The sequence below is a fragment of the Thamnophis sirtalis genome, unplaced genomic scaffold (genome assembly GCF_051295495.1).
Source record: "Thamnophis sirtalis isolate CommonGarterSnake01/CBP01778 unplaced genomic scaffold, rThaSir2_p1.2 scaffold_4, whole genome shotgun sequence".
In the NCBI taxonomy this organism is placed as follows: Eukaryota; Metazoa; Chordata; class Lepidosauria; order Squamata; family Natricidae; genus Thamnophis; species Thamnophis sirtalis.
The window spans coordinates 106,468,412-106,483,898 of record NW_028261384.1 but is presented as its reverse complement, the minus strand read 5'-3'; the positions used below and the strand labels follow the sequence as shown (position 1 = coordinate 106,483,898).

Here is a 15,487-nt window from a genome sequence, read left to right as displayed (position 1 = left end):
TCAAGATACAGTAGGACCTTGTGGGGGGCGGGGACCTATTGGAAGTCAGCCTTTCCAACTCCCTGTGCAAAATAAACCTTTAAATCGAGCACGATTTCGTCGACACAACCTCGCCATTTTCTTAGGAAAGAAATGTCCTAGCTTTATGACATTATGCAAGGTCGGAGAGTTGCTACCCCTGGCTTTCAGGTTAAGCGAGTTATGGAAAATGTTGCCAAACTGGTACTAGATGTAATTGAAGTACTGGGGCCCGTTAAAAAAGAAATAGACCGGACCAGATGTATTTTAAAAAGCTTTTCCTTTAAAAGGTCCTGAAATGGAGTCGCCCGGATAAGTTAATCAATCTTTGAGCTCTTACTTTGCTGAAAGGACTTCCATCACATTGCTCAATCCAGGCGCCCATATCTTGGGCTCTGCTACCCTCTTGTGGTCTGTTTTCACTCGGCATCATTCCCCCATCCCCAAATCATTCTTTCATTTTTTTTAAAATGTCCATGTTCTTCCCACCGCCTCACCCCACACAAGTAGTTTGAAAGACTTTAATACTCTCAAGAATTGCCATTTTTAAAAGCAATATTAATTCGAACAATTTTAATTTGAACATTTGTGTTTTTCCCATAACACATGGAACCAGGTCACTTCATCTGCATCCAGTTAGTTATTGGAAAGTTGAAATCATGTATAAAGCAGTGTCATGATGCAAGTTCAGGATTACACACCTGGTGCATGATTCAGGTAACCAATTAGCATTTATCTTGTATTCTGACATAATGAGACATGTTTTGTCACTTGTCCTTAGTAAATAATGATATCTAGTAGCCACATTTGAAGACATCTTAATTTTGTTTGTCTTGGTATGTTATGTGAATTGTACCTATTTGTTATTCTGCATTTAATGAATTATGCAAAAATACAGTAACTCATTTAAGTGTGTTGTGCATATTGGAAAATTAGTATGGGTAATTTACAGTTTAGTTTGCAACCATTACACTTCCAATTAATCTTTATATCCTTAGCAGAGCAATCACACAAACACACACACACACCTAAATTCAGCTAACAGAAATATATCTTGATGTTTATATAAATGAAAATATAAATATAAAAATATAAATGACAGTCAAAATGTTACATTATCTAGTTTATCATCCAAAGGGACAGAACTTTACAGAGTCACTGGAAATGATGTCTTCAACTTATGGCCATTCTTTTAAAGCTCATTCAAGGTTATGACATGATGAAAAAAGTGATATAAGTGATATATGACTGGTTTGCACACACCTGTAATATTCACACAATTAAAATTTGAAAACTGGCACATTTTTTAATGATTTTTGCAGTGTTCCAGAGTCACACGGCTAACAAGAAAAATCAAGGGAGAAATTAGATTCACTTAACAACTAATGCTAAAAGGTAATAAAATCAGGTGTAACCCACTTAATGATTACACTGCATGGCTGTACTCTGGCTATAAAAGAAAAGTCATAAAATGAGACAAACTCGTTTAACAAATGTTTACCTTAGCAACTCAATTGTGGTTGAAACTTGAGGACTACCTGTATGTTAAGCCACAGAAATGATTTTACTTATTACTATTGTAATCAAAGTCAATATAATAAAATTATATTAAAATGATTTTACTTAGAGCTGGAGATCACTCCCTTGATCCAGAAAGAGATTCTTGCATGCAAGTACCTTTCTAATTATAAAACAGAATGTGAATCCAAAACATCTGAGGAGCACATATAGAAAAGCTCTTACTTAAAACATAAAGGATTGACATAATTTTATCAAGCTTTTTTTATTTTTTTGTTATGAACAAAGTGTTGTCCAGTGTTTATTCCTTTCACATCTTCCCATATATATAATCCATTTTACATCATAATTCTGTTCCAATTTCAGCTTTATTATTCTCTGGGGGGTATTCTTTCTTATTTGTGGGTTGTTTTTGTTGTTTTGGTGCCACTGTAAATCCCAGTGAAATCATCTAGCTGTTTTTTTTTTAATTTTGAATCGCCTTTTCTTCCATGATCTCCTCTTGTTCTTCGTTTGAGCCTTCTTTTACCCTCTGCTCTCCTATTTGCAACCTTGTGCCTTCGTCTACATGCTCCATCTGCGTTTCTGATTCTTTCTTACTATTTACAGTTTCATACAATTTTTTTAGCAACTCAAATAATTCTTCATACATCCAGAGTTCCATAGTCTCAATTTAACTACTTTAAAAATTTAACAATTTTTGAAGTTTTCAGATTATATTACACAGTTAAAAATTTAAAGTCCATATTTTCTTTTTCCTTTTAGTTTCCAAATTCCAAAGTCCAATTTTAATTTTAATCCGGTCTAGTATTTTCTTCTGTGGCCATAGACAGTCGAACCAATCACTGTTGTGAAAACAAGCACTCCTTAAAAGTTCTCACTACTCCACAGTATCTTTTCTGTCACCAAGGTTCAAGGTTCAAGGTTCATTTTATTTATATGCCACCCTATTCCCGGAGGGACTCAGGGTGGCGCACAAACCCAAGGGAGGGGAAGGGAAACACAAAGAACTACAACAAAAAAGTACAAGGGAATTTAAAACAACCAACAGCCACACGATTCGAGAGGGGAAGGAAACTCATCGACCCCAGGCCTGCCAACACAGCCAGGTTTTAACGGCTTTTCGGAAGGCCTGGAGAGAGGTGAGGGTTCGAATCTCTGCAGGGAGCTCGTTCCAAAGGTCCGGAGCCGCCACAGAGAAGGCCCTCCCCCGGGTAGTAGCCAGACGACATTGGCCAGTAGACAGAACCCGGAGGAGGCCTAATCTGTGTGATCTAATGGGTCTTTGGGAGGTAATTGGCAGCAGGCGGTCTCTCAAGTACCCAGGTCCAATACCATGAAGGGCTTTATAAGTGACGACTAGCACCTTGAAGCGTATCCGGAGACCAATCGGTAACCAGTGCAGCTCGCGGAGGATAGGTGTAACGTGGGTGTACCGAGGTGCACCCACAATCCCTCGCGCAGCTGCATTCTGGACGAGCTGAAGTCTCCGAATGCTCTTCAAGGGCTGCCCCATGTAGAGCGCATTGCAGTAGTAAGATCAAATTCTCCAGCTGACCTTTCCCTTTCGCCCATCTCTTAAGTATTGTAGTATTGTAATATTCTGTTCTTGCCAGCAGATGCCTCTCTCTGCAATACACTCCGACCCGCTAGTTATTATCAACAACTGTCAAAAACCACTTATAATCCACAAAAAAGGAAAAGTAGTCCAGGTCCTTTATGTTTATTGTTTTTAATATCCTCAAATCCGAATATAAAAATACAAATCTTCTGAGGCTTTCATGCTTTAACATCCGCTTTATCTTTTCCCTCCGTAAAATTTCCCAAATTGCCAATAAGCCGCTAATTCAGCTCCAGGAACCTTTTTAAATCCAAATTTAAAGTTTCTTGTCAGCTGTGAGTTAGCCAATCACTCACCCAGTTCTAACACTCCGTTCCAACACCACTCCTGCTCACAAATGCTGGACCGGTGCCACAGCTTTAGAACGGTCATTGAATATGGCCGTCACCCCTGCTGTCAGTTCGGAGACCTTTTCTCCGACCTGCCAAGGAACTTGCCGGTTGCTCTTGATCGTCCGAGACACTTCTCCTTCTTCACCATCCCTCTAAGATGGTTCCGGTCCGAAGACCCCCTGATAGCGGTTTGTCTGGCTGCTTTTCACTGTGCTCATCGGAGCCTGCTATTTTCCAGCAAGTCTCACAGTGATACTTTCGGTTTCTCCAGGATTGACATAATTTGTGAACCAAAAGTTTCTCTTCATTATTAAAGCATTCTCCTGAAATTTCACATTTAGATTAGGCTTCTCTCAGCTCCAGCAAATTAGTTTTGCTTCAAGCTATGTCTATATTCGTGGCCTAGCAGCTTACATACTAAAACAGCTAAATGTCTTGTACAAAATTATCCCTCAGAGGATCAAGAATGAAGAGCCAATTTTTGTCTTTATGTAATTCAGATTTAAATCATTACCATATTTGTCTGGAAATATGATACATGCAAATGTATTGGTTTTGTTGACTTTTTGTTGGTGGGGAGTTTTTTTGTTTGTGTGATAAATAAGCAAACCCTGCACCTGCGGGAATATGCTAGGAAAAAGGTTTTTGTGATAATATAATACTTTGTAAGATTTTACAGGGAAGGAAGGAGGGAGGGAAGCAAGGAGGGAAGGAAGGAGAGAAGGAGAGAAGCAAGGAGGGAAGGAAGGAAGGAGAGAAGGAGAGAAGAAAGGAGGGAATGTAGGAGAGAAGGAAGGGGGGAAGGAAGGGGGAAAGGAAGGAGAGAAGAAAGGGAAGGAGGAGGGAAGGAGAGAAGGAGAGAAGAAAGGGGGAGGGAAGGTGGAAGGAAGAAGGGAAGGAAGGAGGGAAGGAAGGAGAGTAGGAGAGAAGGAAGGAAGGAAGGAGGGAAGGAAGGAAGAAGAAGTAGGATTGTTGTAAGATAAGATGGATTTATGGGATGGTAAGAAAGCAATTTCAAGTATATTGTCAACAGTAGGGGAAAAATGTTATAAATACATATTATTAACAACAGTTATGAGATCATACAATTGTGAATGTATATATGAAATTAATAAAAAATTTAAAAATTAAAAAAAAAGATTTTACATCATACATTCTTATAACTTAAAGAAAAGGATCAAAAATTTCTTCTATTGGGCAACCATGACAAGCTTTAAATTCAATATGTCAAGCAGCTTTTTAAAAAGAATTACTATGATCCTCTAGGGCAGCACCATAATGAAAGCCACAAAATAGCTGTCTTTCCTGACTCAGGCAATCAGGTAACTCTCAACTGAGCTGGGGCATCCATTTATTAAAAAATATATATTCATTTACAGATGTAAACATGAATGGTGAAGGGTAAACAGGGTTGCATGAAGTGGCTTCCAAGTTTGTAGAGCCCAAAGTTATGCTACAAGATACCTTGGAGATGAGAAATGCTACAACCCAAGTTTGCAAATTTGCCTCACAAAGCAAGATAAGTTTGGGCTGATTCAAGTCATTCAATGTCATTCAGTAGCTGTAATTTAAAGACCTGTTGGTGTACCTTAAACTGTTGATGTGCATCGGTGCTATGTGGCCGCCGTTCACACTGCGATTCACAGATGTGCAGATGGAGTCTCTCTTCATGCCGCCAGGAAACTTGAAGCTGTCGCTGTGCTTTTCCTACAGCAGGTGTGTCAAATTCAAGAACCGCGGTCCAAGCCCGGCCCGCAAGGTGCTTAAATCTGGAAACAGTAAAGGACCGACCCGCGGTGCCTCTAGCAGCCAAAACGGTGCAGAGGGGTGCGTGTTCCCCCTGTAGTTTGTTTTGTCTGGCAGCATGCCACAGGAGGCATCTATCCCATCTCCCTCCTCATCCTGGCAGCCCTTGGAGAACTACAATGCTGATCCGGCCAAACTGAAGAGCTGGAGATTGAGGGGACACTTCTTGGCCAGTGGCAGCTGGTAATTGTTCTGACAGAGAACAATTGTCTGACAGAGTGGCCAAATTCTCTGGTTCAAACCCTGGGAGATTGGGCTGGCTTCGAAGCTCACCAGTAAGTGGCAGCTCTTGCATGGGGAAGTAAAAGACATCCATACACAATAGCGTTGTCTCCTCTGTGGAACAGCAGCCACAGCTGTGAAAAAGAAATAGAATCGATGAGATTCAGGTGAGAAGTAACAGCTACCTACATAAGCTGCAACACAGAGTAACCAACACAGAAAAACATGGTTGCAGTTGCAGGATGCCCATACAGAACGTTTTCTTCCCATAGGCTATAAGGAGCCAATATGGAGTGAAGTTTCGGCATGGCAAACAACATTTTCTAGGCAGCCCTGAGTATCTCTGATAACATACTACCATAAGATGTGGATAGCAAAAAGAAGAAAAGGATGATTCAATTAAGCCACTAAATTATATTCCAAGACTGATGTTTTTCACATTTTTAATATTCTTAACTTAATTCATATTTTCCCCTTTATTTCCAATCTCAGATTCCACAATTCCATTCTGTGTTATACCAAAATTCATTTTACATTTAATAACATATTAATCTATTAATGGATGAATAGATTATTCTTTTTACTCTTTATCAAGAAGTAAGCAACCCTAAATGTACTGTGGCCTACTTCTAAATAAATATGCACAGGATTACAGAGAAAGGAGGTCAGAAGAGTGGGACTCATCTCTGCTTCTGTTGATACTTTGCAAGTTTGGAAGTGTTTGCTTTAGATTTCCAGTGGCTTTGCATGAGGCTCGAATATAGGAACAGCGCCTTCCTTGGGAGGATGATAGCCACTACAGAAAAAACAACCCCCCACATATTAAAGTTTTTACTGGCTCAGAAACCCTAGTATTTGTGCTGTGGATTGCTGGAGGAGAAGGCAGATCTTCTGATAGCTTTAGAATTGGCTAGTTACATTCTATTTTGAGTATTATTTGTCCAGCTTTTTCTATGTACAGACGTGTTAAATAAAGTAATTAATTTTGGCCACATATATTTGATCCTTTCCTTTCCTAATTCTGTTTGGTACCTATACCCCAGAAATCCTGTACTGAAATAATGTCAAGTTAAGATCAAGTTAAACATATGATCTGTTTTGGCAATATTATCTAGTATAACTAGCCAAGATCCTTTTAAGATTTCACTCACACTTTTTCAAATTGATTTACCAGGGTTTTATTGTTGTTGTTTTTTTGGGTGGGGAGGGCAAGAGAAGAGTTCAATTTTAGTGTTATATACAAGTCTGTAGCTTTTCACCCTAAGAATCTGACACGTTGAGAAAGAAAAATCCTCTTGATTTCTGTCAGGAAATCGGATTCTAAATTTTCAGAATTTAACTGAGATTGATGTGCTAATCTTTTCATCTCTGGAAAAATATATTAAACTGAAATCTGGTCATCTTTATAAACCAACTGGTTTCTGGGCTTTCAGCACTAGTGATTTTTTAAAATACCTTTCGAGTCACTTGGACTTCCCTTCCTTAGCCTTACTCTCTGCTATCTTAGCAGGTAGAAACATGCATCTCACCTTTTTTGGGTCTGGGAGCTCAGCAGGAGCAAGTCTGGTTAGTGCTAATGTGACACTAGCTGTCATACCTAAAGATAGGCATAGATAGGCATACCTAAAGCAGGCATAGAAGCAAACACAAAAAGCCAGGGATCTTGTTTTAAAAAAATTCATTTGGAAGATAGATAAGAAAAAGCCAAGTCCTTAATGAAATAAAGAAAAACATGTCACCTAAACAAAACATAACTTGGGGCCTGACAGCATGGGAAGTTTCTGAAATCCTATTAACAGCAACCAGATGTGAAAGACAAGAATTGCTGCCAATCTGGTGAGTCAATAAAGCAAGGACTTTTAGGCCCTGAATCCCACTATCTCTTTGAGTCACCTTTGGAAGCAGACTTGGCAACTTCTGCCCCTCTAGCTAGTGCCTGGCAGATCACAGTTAAGGACATGGGTAAGTGAATGAGAATGTGAGTGTGTGCAAGAAAGAAAGAAGTGAGTTCTAGTTCTGTTTTTGGTGCGAAAGCCGGCTCAGTGATTTGGATCAGTCACTCAGCCCAACCCATCTCACTCTGCTATTGTGAAGAAAATCGGAGCAGGAAGGTATAGGTATGTTTTCTACCTTGAATTATTTATAAAAATAATAAAGGTGGAATAAAAATAATATTTGCTGTCACTTTAAATTCACTTGGCGTGTAGGGCTGTGAATGTGTGAGCAAGAGATCATAAGCACTTAGGATAGGGAATTATGGAACAACACCAGCATTGTAGATTAGGTGGGAGAAATAAAAACAAATCCTACAAAGGACAATAGTAAACCACTTTTAAACCGCTTCCAAGAAAATTACACTGAGGTGCCTACAAAAATCACCAAAGGCTGAAGTTGACTTGAATGAGACTGTTAACTTCTCAACTTTAAAATGCATCTCAAGGTAATCATTTGGGTGTGTGGACATCTTTAGAATGGTCATATCATGCTGTACCTGTTTTCAGAAAGTTGATGAGGTTATAATACTCAGTGAATCTCCCACTCTGTCTTTTCTTCAGGCAGTTAGGGAAAGCCCTGGGGACGGCTACGCCCTCCAGTCTTTTTTTTTTTAAAAAAAAGGTTTGTGAATGAGTTGTTTCTCATATTCATAGTATTTTAAAAATGCATGAAATCAGATGGAACAGATATTCTGGAAGGACTATTCCTCTCCATAGAAAGGATATTGTCTATATCAGTGGTTCCCAAACTTGGCAGCTCTGCTGGCTGGAGAATTCTGGGAGTTGAAGTCCACAAGTCTTAAAATTGCCAAGTTTGGGAACCACTGGTCTATATTGATGTACGTTACTATCCTACTGCAAACTCTACTTTAATTCTGCATGCTCTTTCATGTTTTTCAAGTATTTTAATTGCCTACTGGGTGCCCACTAGATCAAAGCAATTCTTCTCAAAGTGGTTGGAGCAAAAGTAAACATATTTAGAGGCAGGTTCCCAGAGACCCCGTCCACTCACGCCTGTTCACTGCCAATTCTCCAACCATGAAGTTTGCTATGGATTGTCCTTTGGCAATCTCTGAGAGGAGATATTAAGTGATTAACACATTGGAGATAAGAGGCCAAATGCAAGATTATGCATATCTTTTCTCCAAACTCAAGTAAAATAGCCTTAATGGCAGTGTGGCTACATCTGAAGGCCGTCTACTGGGAGACTAGTGGTTTTCTTGTATAGCTGGTGGGCCTGGGTTCTGATCCAGCAGGGCACAGTGTATGTTCTTACGTTCTTTAAAATCACTGATCCTACAAAGCTTGATTTTATGATGGTGAGGTATCATATGATGCTGCAATTTTAACTGACTAATCCTACCAACTTTCAGTTTCATATGGGAATAGGAGTCTGCAAGGGCAAAGAATAAAATCATTTATCACCAATGGAAAGAAATGCCTTGACTGCGTGTTTCAGGTATATCACGAGAGCAACAGTAGAGAAGTGACAAGGCATCTGCAAGAGGTCTATGAACATGTCTATGAAACTAAGACTCACGTGGGGCTGTAAGGAACAAAGTGGTAATGATCAGGGCAGTGGCTGCCCTCATCGTTTCCACTGCCAGGAAAACGTACCAGGTGTGTCACATGGTCACCAGGTGTCAGGGTTCTGGTCCAAGTGTACGATCGCTCTTCTCAGACAAACTTTACGCAGAGGTTCAAGCAGATCAGATTTATTATCAGGCATTCTCAAATCAGTAACTTACAGTCATGAAGAGATTCTTCCGAATTGACCTTAATCTGTGCCATTTATGTAATATGAAAAAAATGGTAGAATTGCTCCTATGGGGAGAAAAGTACGCTGTTCTACATTGGCTAGAATTCATAATGACTGGGCTTTGAACTACACATATGCAGTAAGCTCCCAATGGCCAATAAGAAACACAGGTGTGACCATGTGACATAAAACTACATTTCCCAGAGGCAAAACTGTATTACCTGAGATGCAGTCCCTTAAAGAAACAGTAATTAATTCCTAATCTAACTTAAACAATGCACTCCCCATCCTTATGATCCCGGAATGGCCTTCATGTAGAGTCTCTAGCAGTGATTTCCTTAGCCTTGAGGGTATCACTAGCCGGTTCTCCCACAACAGGCAACCCTTTTGCATAGAAAGCTTGTACTGCCTTGCACGGAATGGCTTAAACTCTACACTTCCTGCCTTTTTCGGCTATTCCCTCCACACCCAATTTAACACTTGCATGATCATTTGATCTTTTCTTGACTGGTTTGCCACTTCCGCAGTTGTAATCAGTTTGGGCAGCATAGTCTCTATCAGCAATACCGATGCTGCTGGAGCTGGATCCTCCACTAGATTTGGTAGCGGACAACGGCTTTAATGCAAATGTTACCCTTCTTGGTTTCATTCTTATTGGTGCCACTTTAAGGTCCAAACTGAAGGATATTGGGGTACACCTTTATTCTCCCAACTTCCCATCAAACACGTCAACAAACTTTTTACTCAATTCTCTGATGGTCTCTCCAAGGATTTTGTGAACCCCAGTAATGCCTAACCCCAAGGCTGCAAACCAATCCAGTCTCAGGAGGTTAGGCAGTGAGCCTTCTACGACAACCAGTTTAAGTGGCCTGGAGAAATCTTTATATTCTACATGGAATGTTCCATTTCCTTTGATAGGGATGTCATTTCCCTGATAATCTCTCAAATGGATACGGCTTTGTGTAAGCTTCCGCTTGGATCTGTGTGGCAACAATCTTTGTAGGATCTGCCAGGATACAATTGTTGCTGACCCAGTATCCACTTCCATCTGGCAGGGTGATCCTGCAATACGGATGGTAATGTAAATTTTACTACTTCCCGGAATCCCGGTTTTTGCTTTTGCCTTTGTTGTGAGCCGCCCAGAGTCCCTTGGGAGTGGGTGGCATACAAATCTTATTAAAGTTGAAAGTTGAAAGGTTTGATTGCTCACCCTCTCTAAACAATGGGTGTCCATATTAATAGTAAAACACTCATCCTCTGGGGTTCTCAGTCTTGGTGGGCCCCACTTTCTCCCAACATTATGACTTGGAGTCTGTTGGGGTGGCAAGCAATGCGGCACAGAAAACTTGTACTAGATGACCCTTCTTCCCACACCATCTGCAAATGATACTTTTATGGCGACACGTAGCTCTCAGATGGTTTCCGCCACAACCTATGCACGAAGGGGACAGCTGCTGATCCTCAGTCACTCTGCAATCCTTGTTGGTTGCCCTCAACCGATGGATGTCAGTATGATTATCTTCCTCATCTTCAGTGTCCCCCTGCAATTCTCCCTAATGGACAGTTGCCCCCCTTCTGGCTGTCTGGGGGTTGCCTGACTTCTGTATCTCTTCAGTCAATCTATTTGATGATTCAGCAGCTTGCGCCTCCTCTACTGCTGTTTGTAGTGTTAATGTCAGTTTTGCCAGTAATCGTCTCTGTAACCAAACATCCCGAACCCCACAGACCAATCTGTCTCAAAGGGCTTCGTCTAAGTTGCTGAATTTACAGTAGATAACTGCCTTCCAGAGGGCCACCATGTAACAATTTATAAACTCACCCTCCACCTGTCCCTATAGTAAAAAAGCATGCGTTCTATCAATGCAAGATGGTCGGGGGGAGCATAATGTTCCTGCAGTTTATCAAATAATATATCCCAAGGAACTGCCAGAAGGGGTTGGGGTGCAATGAGGGCCCTTGCCATCTCAAATACTTCTTTTCCACAAATGCTAAAAAAAAAATGCTTGTCTGTGATATTATCTGTGATATTTGTATAGTCATTAGCTTCTAATATACAGTCAAAAAGGATTAAGTAAGAATCCCACGTCTGTGTTTCAGGATGAAATAGTGCAAACTGTGGTGGGTTAGCCATTATCTTTACCAAAACAAAAGAGCCACTCACGCGTGCCTCTTAATCTCTGTGGCCTCTCAATTAGCAGTTCTCAGTGTTGGCTCCGAGCCCAGGAATCCCTCTTTCGTCGCCAATGCAATGTATTGTGTGGGGAACAGATGAGGAGCCACATTCCAGCAATGCTGTTTATTCAAGATAAGAGCAAACAATAAACCAACTTCCAGTTTCCAGCCGACAGCTCTTTTTAAGGGAAGCTCTCAGCCAATTAACCAATAACTTTAAAATACATCCCACACTTGCATGGCATAGGAAAAGCCTCTGCTTGTGCCTGCATGGACATAACAAGCTGAATTTCAGGAGAGGCTTCTTAGCCTTTAGGCACTCAAATTCTACCAGGTACACATCTTGTTGCACACTCTGCAGAATGGCTCTCTCTACTTGGGTATAGCTGTCTGGGGAGCCCATCTTGTGATGCAGGAAACAGACAATAGCAATAGCAATAGCAGTTAGACTTGTATACCACTTCATAGGGCTTTCAGCCCTCTCTAAGCAGTTTACAGAGTCAGCATATTGCCCCCAACAACAATCCGGGTCCTCATTTTACCCACCTCGGAAGGATGGAAGGTTGAGTCAACTCTGAGCCAGTGAGATTTGAACTGCAGAACTGCAGTCAGCTGAAGTAGCCTGCAGTGCTGCATTTAACCACTGCGCCACCTCGATCACTGCCACCACGATACGAGAGATCTCCATCTGGAGAAGCGTTTGAAGTGACCTAGTTCAAGGGGACAGTAGCAGTTTTCCTGTCTCCTTGACCACTGATGACAAGCATGTGGCCTGGATGGTTGCCTTTTTGCCCTGTCGTACGTCAGTATCATGATCTGGGTCTTGAAGCTCATATTTTTCTGATCCCTGTGACATCAGGGTATCTGTGTGAGTTAGGAACTCTATGGCCCTGCAGAGCTCCAACTGTGGCACAGTGTGACCTTGTTGTGGTGCTAGTGTCGCCTTTCCAATTATGAAACCAACGGGAGTGTCAATCTCCCGGCCATAGATCCTGATGTATCCTATAGCTGCTTTTGCCTTCATTGATGCAACTGAGAAAGACATACAGTTCTTTCTTCAGTGTGGCAATGGGTGAGATGGGAATGTATGTGCACTGCACATGAACAATTTGAAGACAACTCAGGGAGGTTCACCACATCTCCCATTCTTCCTTCTGCTCTGGTGGAAGTGGCTTGTCCCAATCTTTGGTGTTTTGGAGAGCATGCGCAGAAGGAGCCTCCCCTGGATCGTTACAGGTGCAGCAAAACCTAGGGGGTTGAACAGGCTGTTCACCATTGACAGAACTCATCTCTTTGAAAAAGTGGTCTTCTGGACTGGGGCTCTGAAGGTGAAGACGTTCTTCAAGTCCCAACAAAGATCAAGACTGCATTGGATGAAAGGCGTATCTGTGTCAGTCGAGTTCTTGCAGTCCCTTAGCGTGGTCTTCAGAATTAAAGGCTTCTAGCACTTCCTCACTGTTGGATTTATGCAGCTTAAGGTTGGCTGCCTCTAGCATCTGGTGTGTTCTTTTTAATAGATCTATGGCCTCTGCCAGGGTGAGTATGGATTTTGGGCCATCATCAACATAGAAGTCCCATTCCATGAATCATTTTGCATCTGCATTGTATTTGGCTTCATCCACACAAGAATGATGTGTTGCCGGTCATAGTTGTCGATTTCCAGGGAAGAGCCATTTCCAAAGACGTGCACTTGCATTCATTTTGGGCTTCCTGTTCATGATTTGTCTGAGACTGATGAGGTGAGAGAACGCTTGCTCATGGTTGTTTGGCCAGTGCTGCCTGCATATGCGAAAGAGTAGTAGAGCTACCTAACTCCTGGTAGCATCTTGTTGAAGTTCCTTACCATCAGCCTCAGAAATTCTTTGTGCTCTCTCGGCAAGGCCAAGTCTTTGTTCCTAAAATGGAAGTTGAAGTTGTGAAGTGTTCTTGGCATGATTTCAAGTGGGATGCTCTCCCATTGCGGAGAGTGGAAATTGTGAAGACATTCGCCTACATTGGAGCCTGCAACTGATTGACACACACCGAGTCCTGTCTTGAGGGAGAATGGGGAGCCCATTAGGCCTTTGACCACTCCCTGGGAGACGAAAGTTTTGGAGGCATTTGCTCCCAGAAAGAGCATCGATTTCAGCTTTAAGATCTAGAGCAGTAAAATGATTAGCCATGTGCCTCAGGTGAGGTATGATTCTTGCTAACTCTGGTGTCAAAATCTGACTGTGAACATCTGGTAGGGTGTCCCATCCAGCACTGGCAGTAGTAGGAACTGTGCACTCCCATCCAATGATTCTATGCAGAGTCCATGAACTTTCCTCCCCACATGCACTGGGACCCAGTGATATTGTGAATTGTGTATCTGGAAGTCAAAGAGGTTGAAGAATGATGACCTGGCTAACAATTGATTGCTTTGTGAGTCTACATACATTTTCATTGCTTATTCTGGGCATGTAGTTGGGTAGACTTTAGTTAAACAGATCTGGTAGCATGCGCAAGGTAATGGAGAACCACCACATACTTAGGTGTAGCTGATACTTGTGGTAGCTTTTGGGTGTGCTTTGGAGTCATGTAGAGATTTATTATTTGGAAGAGGATCAGAAGTCAGACTTGTGTCATCTCAGAATTTGGATGTAGGGCGCCTGTGGGTCTGTCAGTTGCAGAGGTGACATTGCACCTTAGCTTCACAGGTTTTGGCCATGTATTCCATAGATTCACAACGCTCGTAGCAGGCTTTGTACTCCCTAATCAGAACTTTCCTTTCCTACAGAGACTTCTTTCCAAATTCTCTGCACTTGTTCAAAGCATGTGAGGACTTGTGGAGTGAACAGAATGGGTCTTTATTTGTTTTTGGAGGTTTAAGTGGAACTCTTCTTGACAGTTGCACATCTGAGTTGTGGAGTTAGTGACCAGGGTTTTATATACAGACACAAAGGCTTTTTCCCTTGCATTTTTCACTGGACTCTTGGTTGAACTAGAGTTTTGAATGGTCTTTTTGGCAGTTGGGAACCTTTTTTCTCTAAAGCCTGAGAGTCCTTGCATAGCTTTGTTTGGTAGGCAACAAATTCTGTGAGAGCAGCAAAGGGAGGGTCTCTATCTAGATTGTTCATCCTGTAAACATCAGATAGTTTGAGCCATTCTTCGATTAACTGTCCTGGTAGCTTTTAAATGATAGGGTTCTGCACTCTGTACTGGTTGAGATACGTCAGTCCCTTCAGGGTGGAATCCTGTTGAGCTATCCATAGCTGCTTAAGAAGAGTAGAGAATGACCATAACTGGTCAGGGTCATGTAGACTGATGTCAGGGAAATCATTGACCTGATTCAAGAGTGCGGCCTCCGTCAATGTAGATGTGCCATACCATTAATCGAGTTCTTCCCAAGCTTCTTTAAGAATGCTGACTGAATCACCTAGATAAGAGAAGTAGATTTATGTTATTATTTGTGCAGAATTCAGTCCTAGCCAAGCTATCATATCTCCTCAGAAGGCTATAACTTTTGGCATGGATGGTATGTGAGAAGATATGCTACCATACCAAATATTCTCTGCCTGTCCCTGTCAGAGAACTTCTGTGCCCCGCTAAGTGCCAAGACCACCTTCCTCCACCAAAGTTGCCATTCTGCATTGGCGTTATATGCAGGGGAAGGTAGTAAGGTATACCCCATGGATTTGGTGGGATCAGGACCAGTGGCTTCCCATTGGCTCCGACAGGTACAGCCTGGAAGAGTAGGGGTGGTTGCCGAGGATAGCTGGTATTTTTCTACAGAAAACTTCTCTACAATTTCATTTTGCCATGGCATAGATAAAAGTTGCTGTTAGGCCTGCAGTCATATTCCTTTTAGGATCTTTGGCCTGCCATATTCTCTCTCTTTCTTTACTATACTGTTTCATTAGTGGGGAATTTGGAGGGGGAATAGTAAGGAGTAGAATGTGTGCTGTCAAAATAAAACATTCCTTTCTAGAAGCCCAAGGTCATTCTTTGTCTCCGCACCTCTACATCTGACTGGAAACAGATGGGTGGAAATACCAGCGTGGCAGTGGAAAATTAGACCATGTGA

General features: G+C 41.7%; 1 pseudogene; it reads right to left on the bottom strand.

Moving 5' to 3' along the window:
* Positions 1-5,043: 5,043 nt before the first annotated feature.
* On the bottom strand, positions 5,044-9,919 carry LOC148046027 (uncharacterized; annotated as a pseudogene).
* Between the last annotated feature and the right edge of the window lie 5,568 nt (positions 9,920-15,487).